Source organism: Elephantulus edwardii, unplaced genomic scaffold (genome assembly GCF_000299155.1).
Source record: "Elephantulus edwardii isolate Elephantulus edwardi_28Jun2011 unplaced genomic scaffold, EleEdw1.0 scaffold00031, whole genome shotgun sequence".
NCBI lineage: Eukaryota > Metazoa > Chordata > Mammalia > Macroscelidea > Macroscelididae > Elephantulus > Elephantulus edwardii.
This window is the reverse complement of record NW_006399781.1, coordinates 1,345,723-1,353,699: the sequence shown is the minus strand read 5'-3', so window position 1 is coordinate 1,353,699 and position 7,977 is coordinate 1,345,723.

The following is a 7,977-nucleotide window of genomic DNA, read 5'->3' as shown; positions in this document are numbered from 1 at the left end:
GTTCATAGGGTTTTCGGAGGCAAGCTATATAATTAAAACCTTCCTGTAGTCTACCAACACTGAATTCTTTATGAAAACAGATTATCTCATCTGAATTTGAACTGTTGACCTTTAAGTTAGCAGTCTAGCACTTAGCTTACTGTGCCACCAGGGTGTCTATTAATGACAAACATAAGAAACTTGGAATTACAGAATATGGGTACCATGCCTATTCATCAAGGGCATTCACTCATAATTCTATTGCTTGTGGCCAGCCTTATCTTAGGCATGTCTTCACTCTTGTAGAGAATCAAAAGCGGAGGTGGTGGTTTTTCATGATCTGCCACAGTTTGATGGATCTAAGAAAGAATATGCTGGCAACAAACACACCTAAAATTTGTTAACTTCATACATTGCAATTTACTGTTTGATGTACAATGGCACAGCTGCTATTAAATTTCATACTATGACAGGGAGTTATTTATTAGATAGAAAACTGCACTCTTAAAATTCTTTCACTCTTCCATCACATGGAAAGCACTGTAGTTAATTGAAAATTGGTCTAGTCAATCTGCCTTGGGCTCCTGAGAAATAATTTGTGTGAGTAACTACCACCAAGCACTTCCCCATGGAAAAGCTTTTATTAGGGCTGAGAGCATGTTCTGAGGATTCTAATAATTACCTTTCTTTGAGTTACTGGCTCACCAGCACAGTTGTCATAAAGCGCTTTACTGTTTTTCTTTCATGCCCCTTGCCTTTATCAGTCAAGTTCCCATGATAGCAGGAGAAAACTGTTTGGTCGGGGCAGGAGTGTATTAAACGCTGTTTCAGCTGACGTGTTTATTGAAATGTTTGGAAAACAAATACTGAAGAATATTCTTAAATATTATAGAACATGGCCCAAATCCACACACCAAACCATGTTCTCTGATACAATTACTATTGCTATAATTATTATTGTTGAAGTAAAAAGTGTGCAAGAAGAGCCCTGGGATTGGATACTGGAGGTTTTGGCTGGAGCCCAGACTTTACCTCAATTATAAAATAAGGAAAGAAAATAAAACCAATCTCCTTCAAAGAATCGTTCTTGTTACATGCCATTCAGAGCATCCTAAGAACAGGTGCAAACCTTGCCATATCCTGTGCCATCCTCACAGTCTCCACCAAGCTCAAGCCCATTGCTGCTCTCAATCAACTGTGTCAATCCATTTTGTTGACTGTCTTCATTTCTTTCGCCAACTTTCAATTTTCCATGCATGACATTTTCTAAAAGGACTGATGCTTCCTCACAACATGCCTAAAGAATGAAAGGATAATTATGGAGATGCAATAAGGTAGACAAATGCTAAGGTAGGGTATATTGTTTTTGTACACCTAGTGCTATTTACGGTACTCAGAGATTCTTGAGATGTATTAGGTGACATTGAATTAATGAAGAAACAACTGGGTTAGATATTCAAGCGTCCTTACATTTGTTTTTGCATGGTTCAGTACTTTCCTAGGACTGCCATAATAAAATATTAGAAACGAGATGGCTCATTAGAACAATAAGAATTGTGCAATAGGTGTACCCTTTATTAACTTATTCTACAAGCAGGATAGCTTGGGTGTTCAAGGGTCTTCTAAAATGCTATAGCATAAAAATCAAGTGGTAACTCTTTTTAGTGTAAGTTTATCTGGAATAAAAATTTCAAAATAGAAATTTAAATGTTAATCCATAGGAAGCTGGGGGAAATGCCATTTAATTTAATACAAATTGGAGTCCCCATTTTAGTGTCCAATTTTGGTTATAACTTTATGCAGACATATGTTCTATTTGTTTATCATCTATATATTTTTAAATATTTCAAATGAAATTTTATATATGATAAAATTATTTACATGTGTATCATATAAATTTCAAAGACCTGTACCACTTTTACCTTCAGTCTAATCTACCTTATCAGAAATAACTCTATGTATTTCATTTGATTGCCATTTTATCAATCAAAATCAGTTATTCATTAGTAATGAATGACTTAGTAATGAAAAAGAACATAATATGTTCATTGGACATAATAATTCCTTCATGTTCCTTGCCTTTATTATTCAAGTTCCCATGATATCAGGAGAAAACTGCTTGACCAGACAAGAGTTTTTATTAAGCACTACTTCATCTGAAGTATTTAGGTGATCAAACCATAGCAGATCCTCCAGAAAGCTTCCTGAGGCTGTGAATTGCACAGGAGGAGATTACCCATCTTTCTCTAATGGAACAGCTACTGGATCCAAACTACATGTCTTTGGGATGAAAGTGCAACTCTTTTATTTCCTAACTCACTGGCGTTCTATTTTGGTTAGAAGCTCATCATATTAATCATATATGCAACCCCAGCACTAACGAGTAAACTAAGTTTGACTTTAAGTACCCATTCTGCTAAATGGACTTCTATCTTGGCCCCAAGTTTCTCTTCAGCTAATTGTCCAGAATTTAGCTTTATTTTTTACTTATCAGATTAACTTGAATTAATATTCTGTCTCATCTGGAAGTTCAAGATTTACCTCTAGATGCATAATAAATAAGCCTAAATCTTAATAGTTTGGGAATGGGTTAGAATTTTAGAATCATAGGCTCATATGGCTCAACCTCTTTTGCAATTAAATTCAAAATGTTAGTTTGAGTTTCTGTCATTTGAAGGCTTATTTAGGGTGGAAGAATCCACATTAAGTGGTTCATTTGCATGGCTGTTAGCAGGAAGACTTAGTTTATAACTACAGTTTAGACTCTCTCTAGAACTACAGTGATTGTGAGAATGTCACAGGACTGGACAGTGGTTAATTCTTCTCTACGGAAGGTCAATATGAGTCAGAGTCAAACTGATGGCACTAAACAACAACTTCCCTCAGAGTCAACAATCCAAGAGAGAAAACGAGGTCATCATGCAAATTTTGTCCTTTCAGAAGTCACATAACATGTTCATTGTATGACATTAGAAGTGAATAATTAAGTCCAGCTCATATTCAGTGGGGGAAAAGAAAAACAGACTTTGCCTTTTAAAGGTAGGAAAGTGTCAGAGAATTTGTGGAAAATGGTTTCAATTATCCCAGGTAGAGGGATCAAGATGCTCATTTTCACATCTACTCATGCAGTTTGGCAGATAGCTTTCATGCCTGTTCAGATCTCTAATTGTAACTTTTCTTTGTATTTCTTAATTCAAAAAGGCTGTGCCTCTGAGGATATTATATCTTTTGTTTGGATACACTCTCTAGCCTGGAGCTACTTATATAATATTCATGCCATATCATATTCTTATAGTCCATCAAATAGATAATCAAGTACTTGTCCCTTTAGATTTAGGGATGATATTTTCATCTGTAAGCTTGTTCTGGGTAATGAAGTTGGTTAAATTTTCAACTACTAGCTAAATTTTGATAATTCAAACCCACCTTCAGGAACCTTAGAAAAAAGCCTGAGGAACTGCTTCCAAAACTTCACAGTCTTGAAAAAGCTTGTGCTGTACTTAATACAAATGGGGTGTTAGAATTTACTTGAAGGCAACTAAAAACAAAAGCAGAATATTATTTGAAGCACTTGTTGCATAAGACCTAAGACTACAGCTGGCAATATGAATTACATCTCAATATCAAGGAAACAAAAATCTTTACCACTGTGCCAATAGGCAACATCATGATACATGGGGAAGAGATTAAAGTTTTCAATTATTTTGTCTTGCCTGGATCCGCAATAAACACCATGGGTACCAGCAGTCAAGAAATCAAAAGAAGTATTGGGAATGGCAGCCCAGATGCAACAGTATGACAGCAAGATGCAGTAACAAGACTGCAAGCTGAAATTTGAGTGAGAGAAGTCAAAAGCAACTGTCTGCTGACACCAGGCACATGATGGAGAGCTACTGGCTGACATGAGGCATATGCTGGGAGCTCATGGTTGAGACCACGCATATACTGGTGAGCAGCTTGCTGATGTCATGCATGCACCTGGGAACTGCTGACACACATGCTGAGGAGCAACATGTTGGAGCAAGCAGGAAAGCTGGAATCTGAGTGAGTGTGAGACTGTAACTCCAGTCCTGTCATCATCAGCCTGTGCCTGGAACTCCAGCCCCTATGAGGCCAGTCAGCACCCAAAACACCACTCCCAACATGCACTGGGAGCATTGCTGGAATGTCAGTGAGGTACTTTGTGTGAGGGTCACTGTTTTTTGGCTGGATCACAAGGGACCCCTTAAGCTCAATCAGAAGAGAGACAGATGGAGCTCAGTCTTGAAGGGAAAGCCAAGGCTTTCTGGTTTTCTAATCAGATCCCTGTGATCCACCTTGCATCTTCCCAACTCTAGTCCATCAACTGCCTTTAGCCCAGGACACCTTGGGCTACCCTACCTATGGCAGTTGTCTGACAGAGAAGGCTGCTTCCACAGGTCTTTTTTCAATAGAACTTAGAGGAACCCAGCAAAGGAAGCGGCTACACTCTCTTATGGAGGGGAAACTTCAGATCAAGAACATGCTACCACTCAGACATGAAACACTCTACCACAGCATTGCCATGTAAGAAGCAGGTGACCTCACTCCCTACACAACCCCAAAGCAAGATGTCACCCCCCCCCAAAAAAAAGTGACATAGTATCAGTGGATTTCTTGAAGCTAAAAAGTCTGAAGAAACTTTCTGGCACAGAATTTAAAAAAAACAACAACACAATGATTGACTATTTTCAATGTGTGAACGACAAACATGAAAAATTAGAGGGCAGTGCAAGAAAAAACCAGGAAGATATTTAAAAAAACAACAACAACAATGCAGATAAAACAAGCAAGGCATTAAAGGCTCTAGGAAAAAAAAAAAAACAGACCCAAAACAAAAAAACTACAATCCAAAATATGAGGACCAATGTTTCAGATGCTGTCAACATGATGTAGGATCACATCAACAGGGTTGAAGAGATGGAACACAGAAGCAGAGAGATAGAAGATCGAATTCTCACCACTGATCTGCTAGCGCAAAAAGAAGAATCAAAAAGGAAGGAGAAAGAAGAGAACCTAAGAATACTGTGAGATACCATCAAGAGAAATAACATGCACATACTTGGAATCCCAGAACAGGAAGAAGAAAGTAAAGTCACTGAAAAAGTTGTGAAAGAATTACTAGAGGAAAATGTCTCAGGCAAAATGAAGAATGAAAGAATATATGTTCAAGAAGCTAATAGAACACCATATAGGATAGGCCCCAAAAGAAAAGTACTAAGGCATATCATAGTCAAATTTTTCCAGAACCAAAGATAAATGGAGAATTCTAAAAGCAGCGAAGGAGAAACAAAGAGTAACCTATAAGAGAGAGCAGATATGATTAAATGCCAATTTCTCAGCAGAAACCATGCAAGCAAGAAGACAGTGGAATGACATATATCGAAAACACAAAGAACACAACTCTCAACCAAGAATACTGTATCCAGAAAAATTGGCCATCAAATATGAAGGAGAAATCCAATATTCCCAGGGGGGGAAAAAAGAGAACCTAAGGGAGTTTGTGAAAAGAAGACAAGCACTGCAGGAAACACTAAGAGGTGCCACAGAAAACAGGATGGACCAAAGTAACTAGTAACAACACCAAAAAGAACTAAAAAAATGTTATCAATAAAACCATGCCTCTCAATAATAACACTGAATGTTGTTGTTGTTGTTGTTGTTGTTGTTGTTGTTATTGTTAAGTGCCATTGAGTCGCAGGCGACTCATAGTGACCCTATGAAGGAGTGTCCTCGAAGCTTGGTGTCTTTCTTCCTCTCTCCAGGTTCATAGAGTTTCCAGAGGCAAGCTATTACAGAATTGGATGCCACTCCTCCTTCCAAGCTTGTTTTCATCGGGGTGCTCCACTCCACTCTCTGTCCACATTGAGTAATCAGCCATTAACACATTTCACATATCAGTGTCACAGTGTTCAGCCTCACAGCAACCACAAGTGACCTCTGTATGGCAATTTGTACACCAAGACTATATGACCTAGAGGAATGTCTGAGCAAAAACAATGAAAGACTGGCCCGAGGGCCTGTGGCCCTCAGGCCCTACAGTGTCTTAGCAGCCCAACATGCCCAGTTGCTGGGAAACTCCCTTCCCCAGATCCCCATTCATCTGGCTAGTCCACTCTGCCAAACCCCTCATGGGCCCTAAAGAACCACTACACGTGCTCGTGCTCAGAGTCCTCAAACCTACCATGCCTCCAGAAGCCAGAGACCGGATCCAGCTGGCATTAAATATTCCAAGCCCCTAGGTGGGCTTGACCTTTCAGAATAACATTGAATATGAATGGTTTAAATGCACCACTGAAGAGAAAAAGAGTAGCAGATTGGATAAAAAAACAAAATCCATCAATAGGCTGTCTATAAGAAACACACTTGGAAAATGAAAATAAAGACTAAAAATAAAAGAGTGGGGGAAAATATACCAAGAAAATGCTAACCAGGGTAAAAAAGCAGGAACAGAGATATTGATCTCTGATATAATAAATTTCAATGCAATAATCATCACAAAGGACAAGGAAGGTCACTACATAATGCTTAAAGGGTCAATAAAACAAGAGAACATAATAATAATTAAATAGCTGTGCACCAAATTAAAGACTTGCAAAATATATAAAACAAACATTCAGAAAACTGAAAAAAGAAATAAACAACACTACTATAGTACTTAGAGACTTTAATACACTACTCTTAAGAAAAGAGAGAGCTACAAGAAAGAAACTCAACAAAAATGCTGAAAATTAAATCACACAATAAATCAACTCAATCTCATAGATATATATAGGCTAATGCACCTAAAAAGAGCACATGGAATATTCCAGAATAGATCACATTATAGGTCACCAGGCAAGGTAAATTAAAAAACATAGAAACAATACAAACTGTTTCTCAGATCAGAAAGCTACAAAATTAAAAATTAATAACAAGAGAATAAAGGAGAAAAAAACCCTGTATGTTTGGAAGCTAAACAACTCCTTGCTTGAACATGAGTGGATACTAGAAGAAGTAAAATATGACATTAAAAAGTTTCTTGAAACAAATAACAATGAAAACACCACTTAGCAAAACCTCTGGGAAACAGTCAAATTAGTAATCAGATGTCATTTTTTAGCAATAAACAAACATATCAAAAGGCAGGAAAAAATGGCCATTGACTCTATAACCCAAACATCTCCAACAAATTGAAAAAGAAGAGCAAGAAAGCCCAACACCCTCTTAAAAAACCTGAAATTATAAAAATTAGAATAAATGAGAGAGAAAACAGAAAAGCAGTTGAAACCATCAAGAAAACTAGGAGTTGGTTCTTTGAAAAGGTTACTAAAATCAACAAACCACCAGCAAAACTAATAAAGGAAAATATACAATAATTTGAATAGTAGATTAAACAGGCAATTTCTCAACAGAATGAACTAATATAAAAAGGCTAACAATGGAATAATATGAAAAATTATACTCAAACAAATATGAAAGCTTAGAGGAAATTGATAAATACTTAAAATTGCAAAACCTACCTAAACTGACACGGACTGAAATTGAACACCTGAGCAGACCCATTTCAAGAGAAATTGAAAAGGTAATAAGACAACTTTCAGCCAATAAAAGCCCTACACCAGATGGTTTTACAAGTGAATTTTATCAAACATTCAGATAAGAACTGTCACCAATTTTAGAAAAAAATTTTGAAAAATAGAAAAGGATGGAATTCTCCCAGACTCATTCTATGAAACAAACATATCCTTGATACCAAAGCCAGGTAAAGACATCACCAAAATAGAAAATTGTAGGCCAATATCCTCATGAATATAGATGATGCAAAAATCCTGAGTAAAATACTGGTCAGTAGAATTCAATAATACATAAAAAAAAATAATTTACCATGACCAAGTGTGATTCATAATCGGTGTGAAAGGATGGCTCAACATAAGAAAAAAATCAATGTAATTCATCATATTAACAAAGCAAAAAAGAAGAACCACATGATCCTATCAA